The sequence below is a fragment of the Sturnira hondurensis genome, unplaced genomic scaffold, assembly GCF_014824575.4.
Source record: "Sturnira hondurensis isolate 20B ecotype Veracruz unplaced genomic scaffold, ASM1482457v3 Scaffold0002557, whole genome shotgun sequence".
NCBI classification, from domain to species: Eukaryota; Metazoa; Chordata; class Mammalia; order Chiroptera; family Phyllostomidae; genus Sturnira; species Sturnira hondurensis.
In genome coordinates, this window is record NW_028075188.1 from 15,625 (window position 1) to 31,364 (window position 15,740).

General features: G+C 35.3%; 1 long non-coding RNA gene across 1 annotated transcript in view; it reads right to left on the reverse strand.

The window, feature by feature from the left end:
• LOC118982916 (uncharacterized) overlaps positions 1-15,740 on the reverse strand; it is a 77,460-nt gene that overhangs the window by 14,701 nt on the left and 47,019 nt on the right. Inside the window, exons 4-5 of the long non-coding RNA XR_005065613.1 lie at positions 11,164-11,260; positions 2,176-2,182 (exon numbers count right to left, since the gene is read on the reverse strand). This is a non-coding gene — a long non-coding RNA (uncharacterized LOC118982916). The remainder of the gene's footprint in view (positions 1-2,175; positions 2,183-11,163; positions 11,261-15,740) is intronic.

A 15,740-nucleotide genomic window follows, 5' to 3' on the forward strand; every position in this document is an offset into this window, starting at 1 on the left:
AAAGCAATAAAAGCAGCAAGAGAAAAGCTGTTAGTTACCTACAAGGGAGCCCCCATAAAGCTGTCAGCTGATTTCTCAAAAGAAACTTTGCAAGCTAGAAAGGACTGGCAAGAAATATTCAAAGTTATAAAAGCAAGGATCTACAACTAAGATTGCTCTATCAAGTAAAGCTATCATTTAGAATCAAAGGACTGATAAAGAGCTTCCCAGACAAAAAAAAGTTAAAGGAACTCATCATCACCAAACAAGTATTACATGAAATGTTAAAGGGTCATCTATAAGAAGAAGAAGAAAAATATGAACAATAAAATGATAATAAATACATATCAACAATTAAATCTAAAAAAAAGAAATAAACAAGAAGAACAGAAATAGAATTATAAATAGAGACTGTTTTGATGGTAGCCATATGGGAGGTGGGGTCAGGAGGATAGGTAAAAAAAAGTGAGGGATTAAGAAGTACAAATTGATAATTACAGAATAATTATGGGGATGTGAAGTACAGCATAGGGAATAAAGTAGTCAAAGAATACACATGCAGGATCCATGGACGTGGACAATGATGTGGGGGATTGCTTGAGGGAGTGGGGGGGAGTCGTGTGGATGGGGCAAGAGGGGAATATTTGGGACAACTGTAATAGCATAAACAATAAAATATAATTAAAAAATAAAGTGAGATCAATGATTCACTTAGGCATTTTACACTGTTAGGTGGAAAGGTTGTCATTGAAAATTATGCACAGTTCTTGACACATATTTTAATAAAGTCAATACAAATAAAAACATACAACTGATCAACACAAAGAGTATGTACTTTTGAGAGGGAATCATTAAAATTACAGACTTTTTTTAGGCTGAAATAGACTAAATTGACAGGAAAAAGTAGGAATAAGAATTATACACAGCTTCAGCATACTGCATATAAAAACGTGGAAAAACTCTATCATTCATTTTGAAATACCAAACAGCTCTACTACAGTACATTACAGTCACCTAGTCAAGTCTTCCGTCATCAGTAGTGGTGTAAAGAATACATCCACATAGGGCACGACTGTCTTATCTTCACACATACAAACCCACAAACATTTGTCAGATATATGTAAAGATCCACATAATATACATGTGTCTTCTCATTTAATTTTATAAATTATGTAAACAGGCAGATATTACAATAATCCCATTTCTGAAGTGGGCAAACTGAGTGTTAGAGAGGTTAAATAGTCTGCATGCAAACTTTGCTCTGCCCAACTTTTGAACCAAAGAGATAGGTGTGAAGATTTTTTTCCTTCACTATTCAAAGGGAAAGGCTTAAAAACAGTTTACTGTTCAAAAAAATTTTTGAGCATGAAGTAGCCAAGTCCCTAAACCACACTTTTGCCCACTGGACTCTCCACTGCTTAAATGTTTGGTAAATTTGGTTTCCCAACAATGTCTCTAGTTCTTGTTCATTTCTCTGCTGGAAATAAAACCTAGTTATGGAACCCAACCCAGCAGGATGAAGGCAAGTCTAGTCTCATCAAGCAATTATTTCTAGATGGGACTTCTCCATCCTCACCTTGGATACCCAATGACATGTACTTCTGGGACCTATCTGCAAACCTCGACTCCATCCCCTGGATTTAATCTCTCCATGAACAATCTGAATTAGAATATTTCCGGTTTTTGGCAATTCCGTATTTAAATGTGTTTGAAGAAGGCCATGCTGACTAGTATCTCCCCATGGAGGTCCCTACCCAGCTAGAGACTCGGTTGGTTGCCTGCCTTTCGATGCTCAGCCATGTCTACACTACTAAAGAAAACATGGTCAAATGTCTTAAATATCAACAGACTACAGAGTATTTACTTGTGATTGTACTATTGTTTTTTCTTTTGTAAACACTATAATTTTATATAAAGTTTTTATCCTTCTCAGCTGATACCCAATATTTTGTCACTCTTTCTGGTAGAAAAATGTAATACCAGTTTAATTTACATCCAATTTGGGCACAAATTAAATTTTACTATGGCTGTATGAGACTTGGCTAGCATCAACATAACTATTACTAGTTTACAAGATTAAAATTGGGTAAAAGAGTTAATATTATGTGAAAAATGATCACTTTTTATAAAGCTAGGCAATTTATGTTTTAGTCCCAGTTCAGCCACTAAATAGTTTTATAACAGTGGGCAAGTAACCAATGTTCTAAAGCCCGATTTTCTCATTTGTTAAATGTATTCTTTATATTACCAATTTCTAAGGATATTACTGCTCAAAAACTCTGGTCTAAGCCTAGCTAATATTGGAAACCAAATAATAAAAACATTTACCCATTACCCATGTGAAAGAAGTATAGCCCACATATTTAAAGTTGTCTTTATGGAGGGCTTTCATTTCATTTCACAATAACATGTCAAACATGTTGGTCTTCTCCATAGATTTACTACACCTAAATCTCTTTGATTAAAGTGAGTGTGTAGTTTTCTTGGATTTTCAAAATAATTTGTTGATATTGGTTAATATAATGTACCTAGATTCAGAAAATGAATCTAATAAATAGACTGCACAACTTTGAAAATTCAACATCACAGTAGGTCAGCATATGAGGAAAAAAATGGAGGCAATGTTAGGTGAAGAACTCTAGGAGTGTTTGTCTATACATGTTTGTCCACATTTAGAGAAAGAACAATTTAAGGTACGGACTACAGTCTTATTCCTGCAATACAGAATACTTTCAGAAGAGAAGCTGATGTACAATCTTACTGAGCTGAGCACAAATTAAAATGGCAAAGTGACAAGAGAGAAAAAACAAGGGATGTGTGTGTATGAGAGGATTGGTTGAGTACTTTATTTTTTTAAATTTAAGAACTTTAGAGAGAGAGAGGGAGGGAGGGAGAGAGAAGGAGAGAGAAACACATTTATTTGTTTTCGACTTATTTATGTATTCATTGGTTGATTCTTGTGTGTGTCGAACCTGCAACCTTGGCATATCAGGAAGATGCTCAAACCAACTGAGCTACCCAGCCAGGGCAAGGTTGAGCATTCTTTACTCATCTTACCAACAAATATTTATTGAGCAGGTACTATGTGCCAGGTAACAGTGATAAGCATTGTGGATACTTTGATAAGCAAAAAACAACCTCCATACCAACAGAAAAGGACAACAACAAGAAAACAATTATCAATTTCCTTTACCTGGTATTCCCTACTTATCCTCCCATTTTGACTTTGCTAAATATTAAATATATGAGACCGGGACTTCATTAGAAAAGTTGAAAGATTTTTACCTTTCAAATTTGTAAGGTAATTATAAAATTAAAAACTAAAAATAAAACTAGAAAAAATCCAGAATATTTCATTCTGGAAAATTAAATAGTCTGACTTTTAGTTCTATGGTTCATTTTTTCTCCACATTTTCTCCATTTATATATTTTATTCTGTAAGAAAAACCTCCTACACAAGTAAATATGTAAGAATATAGTGCCAATCATTTTGATGCCTATACTCAACTGAAAACATATTTAATAGTCTTGAATTTACCATGAAGTTAAAAGGTTCTTTAAACACACCTTCTTTCCTTTATAAAAACATGAGCTCAAATAGTTAATTTTAATGAATGTCTACATTATGATTTGGTATATCTGCATTTGTTATTTTAAAAATGCTTTAAAATGTGTCCCCATTCATCCATTTTCTATAAATTTATCTGGAAGCAAGTCTAAACCAATGCCCATGGCCTCTGATTATGTTGATCTTCTGTAGTAGGATGCTTTTATAATTCATAATTAGTATATGCAGAACAATCATTCACACAATTTAAATGGGAGTGAAATGTAATCTAAAAATGTAAAGCTATATAGTACTAATTTCAAGAATATAAAAGTAAACAACAGTAAACTTCAGTTTCATCAGTGAGCTATTTTGCCTCCTCTCTCCTAAGTCAAGTGCTCTGATTATAATCAAAGGACCAGGATGGGGACGGAGGAGGCAAAGGGCACTTGCAGTTCACATGTGGCTAGAGGCTTGCACAAGAGGAATTTCTCCTCTCCCCTCATGGTACAGATTGGTCTGTAGCCTAAGAAGTGCAGCTATGACAACATTTCAAGAATGCCTGAAAATGGCAAGGGGGCAAATCCCAGTCACAGACATTTCAGTCACTTTGTGAAATGTTAAAATGTTTATTCAATTCATACTGAGCACATCTCTACCTAAAAAAAAAAATTCACAGAAAAAGAAACAAAAACTAGAAAAAATATTGCAGTTTCCTTTCCCCCAGCAGAATCAGCACAATGCTTACACAAATGCAACTAGTAAAATATAAAGTAAATAACACATTTTAAAATTTCCTTAATATAGTTTAAGGTGAGATAGTAGCTACCTCTACATTTTTGTAAACGAAAATCTCTATCCTGTTCTCTGAATCATGTTATGTAGGACCTTTAACAATAAAATATATTGAAAATAATTATAAACCATTTCCTAAACTAAACCATTTCCACCTCTATGACTTCTCCCATTCATCTTGTGGTTAAAATCTTACAAAATTAGCTTGAATTTCACCTCTGCCTGACACATTTCAAGCAGTGATGCAGATTAGTGCCTCAGAACACTTTACAGGGTTTCGTTATCAATCAGGTTATGTTCCCGGTGACGCTTTCAGCAAAATTATCTTATTAGAATGAACTCTCATGGACTGAAGTAAATAAAGCCATAGCTCACTGCTCTCGCATACTTCCCATTCATTTATATCCTTTTTCTCTACTTAAAGCACGTGTCATAGAAAGAGCACATGTTAAATATTCCTGGAGTGTCACGATATGTAATACAATAAAACAGATTACAACCCTACCTTTCTTTCACAGCAGTGGTGCCAATCACAGGTACACTGAAGCAATCAATTTGTTCTGCAGATAGTAAGGCTTTCATAGAATACTAATGTAAAATCTCTTTTCTTTCTCCTTTGCCTTGACTCCCCAATGCCCGGGTCCCGACCAATACAAGGAGGAGGGCGGTATGTCTTCTGCTGAGATAACCACAACTACTAATCAAGTCTACGTGTACAAGGGCATAGGATTAAACCTCCACCAAGCTTGAGGCAGGGTTTGAGAGCAGCTAATACATACACAGCAGGGTCAAAATTAAATAGATACACATACACACACACTCACCACGCATGTTCCATGAAAATACAGATGTGTCTACTTCAGTGAACTAATTCATTACACTTTAGTGAGGTTTTTTCTTTTAGGTTTTTTGTTTTTGTTTTTTTAAATCCCAGGGAGATAAAATTATCTCCTGTTGAACTGTGGGCTTAGATCCAACAGAATCCAACAACAATTATATTTTTTCCAGAAACTAGAATCATGATCAGCATTCTGTGCATTAAACTGTTTACTGTATTTAAAACGTGGCATTTTTCTAAATTACACTACCCAATAGAGTTTACGTGGATTTATAGTTTCAAGTGTTAAAATGAGGTTAACAGCCTCAGCAAAGATTCTTAAGATTCTGCACTTATAAAGGTACCCTAACAGCCCAAGTCTACTTCTTCAAGAAAAGCAGATACATTGTCAATAATGAAAAGATGTCCAAAAGATTTTCATTTTTCTTGAAGATTTTACATTAAATAGTATAACTCCAAACTCTTTAAAAATATTTTCAGGTTTTGAAAGTTATTTTAAAAACACCTTTAACACTCTATAATTATAGCAGCACGATGATATATTCGATTGCGTAAGTGCAGAGTTTTGAAGTTCCTGTCAATTAAGCATTTTCACTTGGCTTATTTTTCTTTTATTCAAAATATGAAAAGGTATGCCAATCACTGAGCAGAATGATGACAGGCATTGTTAAATATTTTTAACAGCACTTGTTACCTCATTTTAATTTGCCTGCCTTAATTTTCAAATAACTCTTGAACAGCACTGACAGTCAAGGGGCTACAAACTAAGCAATAATTAAGAACAAAATACTCTAGGTAACTGGAGAAACTTACGAGGAAGTTTTCTAAACCAGCTCTATTCTTGTGTACACAAATGCTTTAATACTGCTAAAATACATGTCTTATTCTGTACTTTTTCTTTAAAAAAAAAGAGCAGAAACAATTAAGAAATACTAGGGCCTTCACTAAAGTATTGCAATAATGTTTAATCGATACTGATGCTTTTGTCCTTGACACACTGACCATGTCATCAGGCTACTGTCATGTGATATCATGTCATTTCCCCACCTGGCTCATGACCTTGTCCTCTAAATGACCTAAAGCTTCCCTCAAGTAGCAGGAGGCCCCTCCCCGCTGTCTCAGCAAGGTCGAATGGGTCAGCATGTCCTCATCTATAATCCACCACCATTTGTCAGCAGGGAGGCTGGAGGAGGCAGGCTTGCTACAAGGGGAGAATGCCCAATTAGGCAGCTGTCACACAAAGCATAGGCTGCAAAATTATCCCCTGTCAAAAGAAAGAGCAGCTGTGGGTGCCAATTACAGCAACCTTTCAACCCTTTAGGTACTGGAAACTACACAGAAGTAAATGAAGAACAATTAGTGATAACAAATCGATGAATTAGGACAGTAAATTAGAAATTACTAGCAGGTGAGCTTGGGTCATACATGACAGAAGGGCACACCAGACTGCAGGCAAGGGCAGGGACAAACAGAATCACACCAACCAGTGCCTTGCAAACAGATTTCCCCTCCAACACTTCGGTTTTGCTAACCTAAAATCCTTTAAAATACCCACAGCCTAACGTGTACATACCTTTTTACTTTTCGTGGAAACCCAAATAAACTGTTCCTCAATAAAAGGAAAATCTTTCACACTAATAAGTCTAGTTACTTCTAAATTGTTCTTATGCAATCCATGTTGTTATCCCACAAAATGTGTGTTCGCAAAAATTCAAAATGTAAGTTTAAATACTCACATTGAAAATATCTACCTCACAGAGTACTTGCTGATTCTACTTTAGTGCCACTGAAGGGAAACATCTTTTAAAGAAAGCAACTATGCATGCATGCTGAGAAAACTGCTAATATCATAGTTATCTACATGTGACTCTGTGTACACAGAAATAACTGCAGTGTGTGTTTGTGCATTGATGTACAGGGTCCAGCAGAAGTAATGCCTGCCTGGGTATGGTTGGCAGGATAATAATATGGGTGTAATAATTTATAGTTTTAATTTGAATATTTCACCGAAAGTGTTATATGGTGTGCTTGACTATGATATGTTACAGAATTACGTGCTTATGATTTTGTAATAAAAAGGGGCGTTATTTGTGCCAGACCCTGTATATATAAACTATTAACCATAAAAATACTCTCTTAGATTATTCTGCTAATCCTACAGAGGTGATATGCACGGTCTCAAGCGTAGAAAAGCCAGTTCACCTGGACTCAGTCCAACTAATGCCTTTGGTGGTCAGCACGACAGGGGGCAGAGGAAGGAACTGGGGAAACGTGCTCCACAGAGGAGGAAAAACCCAGTCCGGCTGCTCAGTGTTTACAGACATGGTTTCCTCACACCTTAACAAAGTTACAGATGTTCAGAAACAACTTTCTTAAAGTCCATTTTAAAATACATTTGTATTTTCCCCTTTGAAAAAAGGCATGTGTTTTTCCATAGCATTTCTCTGATAGTTGAGAAACCTGAATGACAGGTGGTACAATCTCTAAAGAAACGGGTAAATTGCTCAACTAGAATTTTAAGTCACAAAGCATAAAAGTGAGGAGGAGAGGAAGTAAAGAAGCACTTTACTCATTTTCTTCCAACACATTATAGATAAATTACAATTAGCAGAGGGAAAAGTTTATAATTCCTAGTTTCCAGTCAAGGCAACTGATACAATTTCTAGGAGATAAACATTATGGGAAGAAAACATTATTAAAAGTTCATCTGAGAATTTGATTTATAAATAATGTTTCACCCTTTTAAAAAATGGGCATTTATAAGTTTTCTTAAATTTAGAAGCCAACCTTCTAAAGTCATATAAAAGGAATTCAAAGAAAGAAATAGCAAGTAGACAGAAATGAAGGAGTTAATGCCTTCAGAATTCAGCTTCCATCATACATGGGTGACTATCTCTTTAAATAATTTAAATCCTCTCCATCAACTACAAAGCTGTTTTGAAGCCATTTAGCTTTGTTCTTTACATGTGTTCTAATTAAGAAATGACCTTGTCATCACATACACCAGAAATCCAGGATTATTTCCTACAGCAAAAATTCACAGAGTCCCCAGAAAAAGAAAAAAAGGCGGGGGGAAGACTTCTTCCTAGTTTCTCAGTAAAGGAAGTTGTTGGTTGGCTGAATGCTGAAGCAGTTTCACCGCATAATTTTTTTTGTTGTTGAATGTCACAGGGCGGGTTAGTGTGACCTTGAGCTGCATCAGCAGCACAGCAAGGGTCGAGATGCCTGCAGGCGCCCTTGTACTGGATTTGCAAGACAAAAACCTTCAAACTGGCTGAAGGACATCTTAAATCTCTTCAAAGGTTTTCTGAACTAATCTGGGCTGCTCCTAGCAGGATCTGTGCCAGTGAGAGAAGCAAAATTAAAAACAAGGTCTTTGACAGGATGTTGTCTCCTCTTAACCCTTCCCAAGCAGAATAGAACAAATCACAAGCATTCTGGAGAGACAGTTTACCTAGAAGCATTCTTTCCTAACAAATTATGTAAACAAGCAATCACAGAAAATGGGGCCGGCTATTCAACCTCAAAACTAAATCCTCCCATTGTGCTTATTAGAGAAATCAGATGGACTTTTTTCTTGACCATTATTTTAGTGTAGGGAATGTAAATCCTAAAGCTCTTGTTTGTTATCTTTTATGTTTGCAGGACAGTAATAGGTTAAGATAAAGAAATGTTTCCATCAACATCAATCTGTGGAATTTTTTAAAGAACTTTTAGCCTATTAAGTCACAAACTTCAGACATATTACACAGTTCACTAAAATTATAACAGGTAAATTGTACCTCATGTTTAGTCAACGCCTTATTCCCATCTTGATGAATATACTGTTAAGTGGGGGAAAGAATCAGAATAGTGAAAGTGAACATTAAGCAGAGCAAGATAAAATGATCTCAGTCTTGTTATAAGAAATCAGCATGATGTTTTGTTACTACTGTGTTGTACTATTTCCAATGCAGGGGCCCAAAGAGGGAGTATTAATGCCAGCAGAGTGTGCGTATTCCCTGGCAATGCTCTCAAAGTTTAATTTAGTAGCTATCGCTCTTGAGAAATAAACTGGGAGAGCTAATGTTGTAAAATCAGTGTATCTTCACCTATTACATGTTAGTTTGTCATCAGCAGATATAAGGTACGTCATGAACAGTGTTGTAGAATTATTTAGTATAGTATAAGAATTCATTAAAGGCCGGTAGATTGCAAATTATGCCCTTTTAGAAGAATAAGTAAATTCAAGATTATGCTGCTAACAACCATACTCTCACACTCATTGAATTCAGACATGCTTTCCTGAATGGAACAAGAAAAGAGTAAAGTAGTAAAAGTACTACCTAGTAGTACGTAGGTAACACATGAGAGTGACAGGACATGCGAATTTCTTCTTCAGTCACCATGCAAAAGGAATCTGATGAAGTGCTCCAGGAACAGAGTGGGTAGTGACTAGTTTTCAGCCCCTAGGTGTATGTGCCCTAGAGGGGCGGGTTAACCAGTCAGTGATGGTTACAAACAACGAGAAAGGGCAGCAGAGAACAGCAGCCATTTTAGGCTGCAGAAGTAGCATCCACAGGCAGGCAAGAGAGTCCAGTCCAGGAAGGCGGGGTGGGCTGATGTGACTAGGGATTATTAGGCTGGAAATGCAAGTGGGACCAAGGACTTTGAATCAAGGGTATGCCAAGGAGCGAGGCTTATCTGGTAGAAGGTTTACAAGCAATGGTATAGTTAAATGCATGTTAAAAATACAAACAAAAACAATAGCTGATGACTTTGGAAGAGAGAAGAAATTGAGGCAATTTAGTGCACAGCAGAAAAAAAAGGCAAAATAAGGTAAAGGCAGGAGAGTTGAAGAAAAAGACAACTGAAAAACAGTGAAGACTGGTTTGAATATTTAGAAAGCAGTGTGTACAATAAAAATAGTGGTATAAAATAAGGTATTTTAATAGTTAACTCATTAAATAAAAAATAATGAACATAATCATTCTATCTTAAAACTATAAAACAACTAACGTGATGTACAAAGTTTCAAGAAAACTAAGAACTCCTATAGAAATATTTAACAAAGTCAGAATCAGATTCTGTTAGAGATTTGAATTTTGTACATTTCAAGTAACAACTTCCATTTAAGTATCAGGTAAGGATTTTGCTTAGGAAGGCATCAACATACTCCTTTTCAGAATGGTGTGATAGCATACTTTCCCTTGGCTACAAGAGAGAGAGGTCCGGCTTAAACCACAATGTGGTTGCTGGAGCTAAGATCTTCATCTACAAACACTAACGAGAATAAGATAAACTCAGTCATTAGTTGAGTGCCTACTACATTAGAACATAGAATTAACATTTTTTTTTAAAAGCAAGATTTGATCAGCTTTGGGTTTCTAGTTTATTACACACAATGTAAGATCCTAATTACAGCTCACACCATGACACCAGCACACAATACAAAGATGACGAGTAAAACTAACACTGAGCTGTCAGTGAATGAAGAGTCTGAACCAGCAGCCATCTTGGTGTTCCATGCCACTGACAGGTATACAATACATTCCCAGAACTCTGTGGGAAGACCCAGTGCTCATGCAATTTGAAGAGAGTCATAAAATACTCTAGAGACTGACTGTCCTGCTAAGACCTCAGAAAGAATTTAACAGAGTATCAGCCAAGGTAAGAGGGTGGGAATGAAAAAGAACAGGAGCCACTAGGGCCAAGTAACTATCTGCCAGAGAGCAGACTGTACTCTCAGAAAGGGAGAGCCAGCCTCAGGGATCAGGTTGAAGTAAGTGGAGGGGAAGGTGAAACAAAGGAGACAAGCAGCAAAGTCTTCCAAGGGAAGACCTCCTGCTCCCAAGAAAAAGTACACTTCACTCTGCAAAATCATTAAGAAAATAAGCAGACCTTCAAGCCCCCTGAAGTAAGAAGAATCATCACAGGAGAAGTATTTAAGAGGCTCGTAAGTCGTTAAAAGGGCTAGCACTTGAAAGCCAGGGTACTGACAGAGCACAAGGAGAAATGACCTTACCAAGTATCCACAAATAAAATGACTTCTCCTTGAGTAAGCATCTCCGTCTCATAGCTGCCCAGCCAACAACAGCAGCAAGTTCCAGCACATTTTATGTCTAGACATTAATAGAAGAGTAGGTAATGTGATGAGCTGTGTAGATATTTTAAAAACCTAACAATTTACTAATCTACAAATGCAAGAGCTGGGTTAAAACATTATTAATATTCTACTGGCAATTAGATGAGTAAATTCCTGTAAAGTAGTAGTTCTCAAAGTGCGGTCCATGGAGCTCAGAGGTCCCCGTGCCCTGTGCAGGGGGCACATGAGGTCAAGACTATTTTCACAATACTAAACTGTCATCTCCTCTTTTGTCCTTTTCTCTCATAAATATAGAGTGAACTTGTCCAAGGGCTACACACTATATGTCACTGTACTGATGGCTAATAGAATACACTCCTGTGTATTCTTGTGTTTACAATTTTTTTCATTTAAAAGTTCTAATTTGGTAAATAGTAGTTGATATGGTCGCCATAAACAAAAGCTCTCTTGGGTCCTCAATAATTTAAGAATGTAAAAGAGCCCTGAGACCAAAAAGTGAAAACTGCTGTTTGCTGAAATAAACCATCAAGAAACGCAATATTGATTTTTGGGAACAAACAAAATTTCCAGTATTTAACTGTCAAAAATTCAAACTGTAACTATGCCAGATAAATACACTCCTCTGTGCAGATATCTCTCCAGGCAAAAGAAAAAAATAACTTTTTAAAAAGATGAGTAGGCTACGACTACAGGGGACACGAAGTATCTCCCATACCTGTACAGTCACTACCCCTCTATGTTGACCACACTGAAGCAACAAATCCACAAGTATTTATTTAAAAAGGTGCCTTTGTACAGGTCATATATTATACACCTGAAACCCAAAATTATAAAAATATAACTTTAGTAACCAATATCACTCCAATGAATTTAATAAAAAAAAGCTACCTGTGTTAACAGCTGAAGATAGAAAGATCACTAGGTGATAAACTAACCTTTAGTGAGCTCAGAATCCTCTCAGGAAAAATATGATCATTAACACAGAAAGATACACTAAGAACTGGCATGAACAAAGTGAAAAAGGCATGGAAGGGCAAATTCTGGGGAAGAAGATAAGTGAAAAGGCAGGGAACACTTTTCTTAGTGAAGACACTCCTCATAGCGGGCATGTAAATTGACCTTAGCAATAATCAAGACTCTGCCCTTTGGAAAAGCAGCGAACAGGTATTCCTCAGGTAGTAGGAACAACATCAGCTCCAGCAAGCAAGCATAGTAGCACACAGTAGTACAATGTAGAAAGTTTAAAGTAAGTAATCTACTCAAAAAAAAAAAACCCTCAAAAATTGTAATTAGAAACTTCTATAGAATTTGACAAAGCAATTTGATGTCTGCTGAGTTTACTGATAAGAGATTAGGACTTACAGTTTATATTTCTTTTTCATAATTTTCAATCTGTTGTAGATAGGAGCTTTTAAGAATACGATAAAAGTAACTTAGTTAAAAAATAAAATGAAAATGAACAAAAACTGGTCCTCCATGACTGATACTTGGAGAAGCTCAGGGAACCAGCAGCAAGAAGGTGGGGCGGAGAGGTGGCAACAGCAGGAGATACAAGCTTTAGGCTGGAAGCCTGTAGAGACTGTATTATCAACAATCTCTCTATACGCAGGTGCAGAAATAAACAAACAAATGGTAGCTGGAATTTACTAGCATATCTCTAACCCAGAATAGGGTAATTCTAACTATCTAAATAAAATGCATAATAAGCTCTACTGTTAGAATCATACTAATTGCTGCACAAACCACAGGCCACATGTTTGAAGGGCAAATGTAGCAGATTATCAAGGAGAATATGAAAGTAGCACCATTAATTTAGGTTTAAAAAGACAAGGGTCTGTGTAAGAAGAGAAAGTGAACTGACACTTTCATCAACACATTTTAAATTATTTGAATTATTTTATTCGAATCCTTTCATGGAGAGAAAACACCTGATCTGATATGGAGGTTTGGTATAGTGGGGAATTCTCCCCTCCCCCCACCAAAACGCTGTTAGTTACATCAATTAAGGTAGTAATTAAAAGACTTAAGAAAAACCAATTATTTAAAAACACCAAATTTAGAATAATGTTAATTACATTAATGTTTCCCACTATAACAGTAAATTAGGATCGATTAAGGAAGGCCTATTACTTTTTGATGGCCATTATGTTATTGAGATTGCTGAGTTATTCAGATCAGAAAAGTAACACTAGCAAGTCGGAGTTTTAGGAAAATCTGGTGTCTATGAGAGAGTGGGGTGAGGACATAGTAAAGAGGCTTAGCAGCACAAAGACTCCAGATTAGACACGAACTCTGAACCAAGATGCCAGTTATGGGAAAGAATTAAAGAGTGCCTGGAACAATGCTAGAAATTAACAATGATTATTTGAGCCAAGCATCCAAAGTTTCTGCCCATGTTGTCTGTGAAACCAGGAACGTCAATGAAATAGACAAGTTAGTTTATAGCAATTAACTCTAACTAAAATGATTTACCAAGATTCTTCATAGATTTGGATTGTTTCACTAGTACCATGAGGTTCTCACTGACAACTCTGTATAGTTTAAAAAGTGTTATTTCTTAAATTAAAAACATTACTTTGAGGAATGTTTATGAAGTTTGGGAAAGGCATTCTATGTGGACAATTAGCCTCACTCCACCAACCTGCTAAACCAATTTGTTAGAACCAGCTGAGTTTTGTCTTTTCACGTATATACTTCTATATCTGACATCAAAGTTTTCACACTTAAGACATCTGTTGAAATAGTCATATTTAACAATTTAATTGAATTTAATAGTCATAACAATTTAATTGAACTAGAAAAAAAAATACAATAAAAGAACTCTTCCCAGTGAGAAATCATGAGCTAAAACAGTAAAAACTCCACTTAGTGAGAAAATGAGTATATTCAAGTATTTAAGCTAAATTCATTTATAGTCAGTTATCTAATTCCACCCGAGTTATTCACCAGTTTTTATATTATCAATATCTATCCAAATTAGCTAATGAATGTTATATTCTGAGATAAACAGTGTAGAAAGTATGCGGGGTCCTATAAAATACAGTGAAGGGCGATGTTATTTTGTGAGTTATATGGGATGACTGTCAAAAGCGGTAAGGAATTTGCTAACAAATGAGTAAGGAAAATCTGACCTAAGATGCTAAGAGGTTTATAGACACTTCATGCTATCTGTGGTTTGCAATACTCATTTAATCAAATCTTGCCTTTTTTCCTATTCATCCTCTTTGGCCTCTCATTCAGATAAACATGACTGTATTTAAATATATAATGTGACTACTTTCAGAGTGTAGTTAGTTCTATGACAGACAAACTAGAGTAAAACCTCATGGAATATATTAGTTCAGAGTCTCCAACCGTATTCTATTGAATACTAGCCTCCTGAGATACACAGACAAGATTTCTTTGGAGACTGATGGTCTCCTGGCTGCTGAAAGGCCTAATATGAAGGATATATTACATGATCCAACTTCTCCAAACTTATGTGACCGTGGGTTCCTCATTCAAAGGGAAAAATTGTTTAACCAAACACATTTTTAGAAAACATACACTTCAAAAAATCTTAAAATATTTTTAAACATATATAAATAATATAATCACTAATAATTCATTTTTACATGCTTTCAAAGTTGTTCAATATACATTCTCAATATTCTTATCTTTTTTTCTATCTGGCAGAAAGATCTAAATTTGTTCATTTTTCAAGGACAACTTATTGCTATGTATATTTACCAGCTGGCTATCTATAATTTATTTATCCAACTGTCATAAATGGTCATTAGTTACTTGGTAAAACAAAGGTGTTGACAAATTAAGAACACAATAAACTAATTATTTGTGCAGGTAATAAAAGTATATGTGGTTATAATTTTCATTTCAACAAAATTAAAAGTTGAAAATTAGAATTCAATATCAATTGTTTCATCAAATATAAGAACAGATTTTGGTATATCAAACAGTCATAAACACATAACTACTAATGAAAGTATGCTTAATATCTGCAAATAAAATGACTAATTTTAAAATCTCAATTTAGAAAATAAAGTAATATATGAATATGTTAAGAATAAATAGAAACCAAATAAGTTTATAGTTAAAAAATCAAATAGTTTGTCTTTACTTAATAAGTATGTTTTTAAAATTTTTCTTGCCTAAATTATAAGGATAATCAGAATGATTAAAATACTAAAAGAAGAAGAATGATTACAATAAAAACTTGATCACTAGGTGTTCTGAATATAATCAGAATAGTACAGAAAAAGAAGTATTACCACTGTGCCAACCACACATGGCTACAGTAAAAAACAAACAAAAAACAAAATAAACCCCTACCTGCCAACTCTCCTTTTGAAACATCATGGTCCATTAAAACCCTGTGGAGTTTAGGATATTCTATCTGCTATCTATCTCTCTTCTGACCAGAGTTTTCAGTTAGAAAATTAAAGTAAACTCTTCATGACTAATAGTAAATACAATAATCAATCACTGTATCTTTTCCC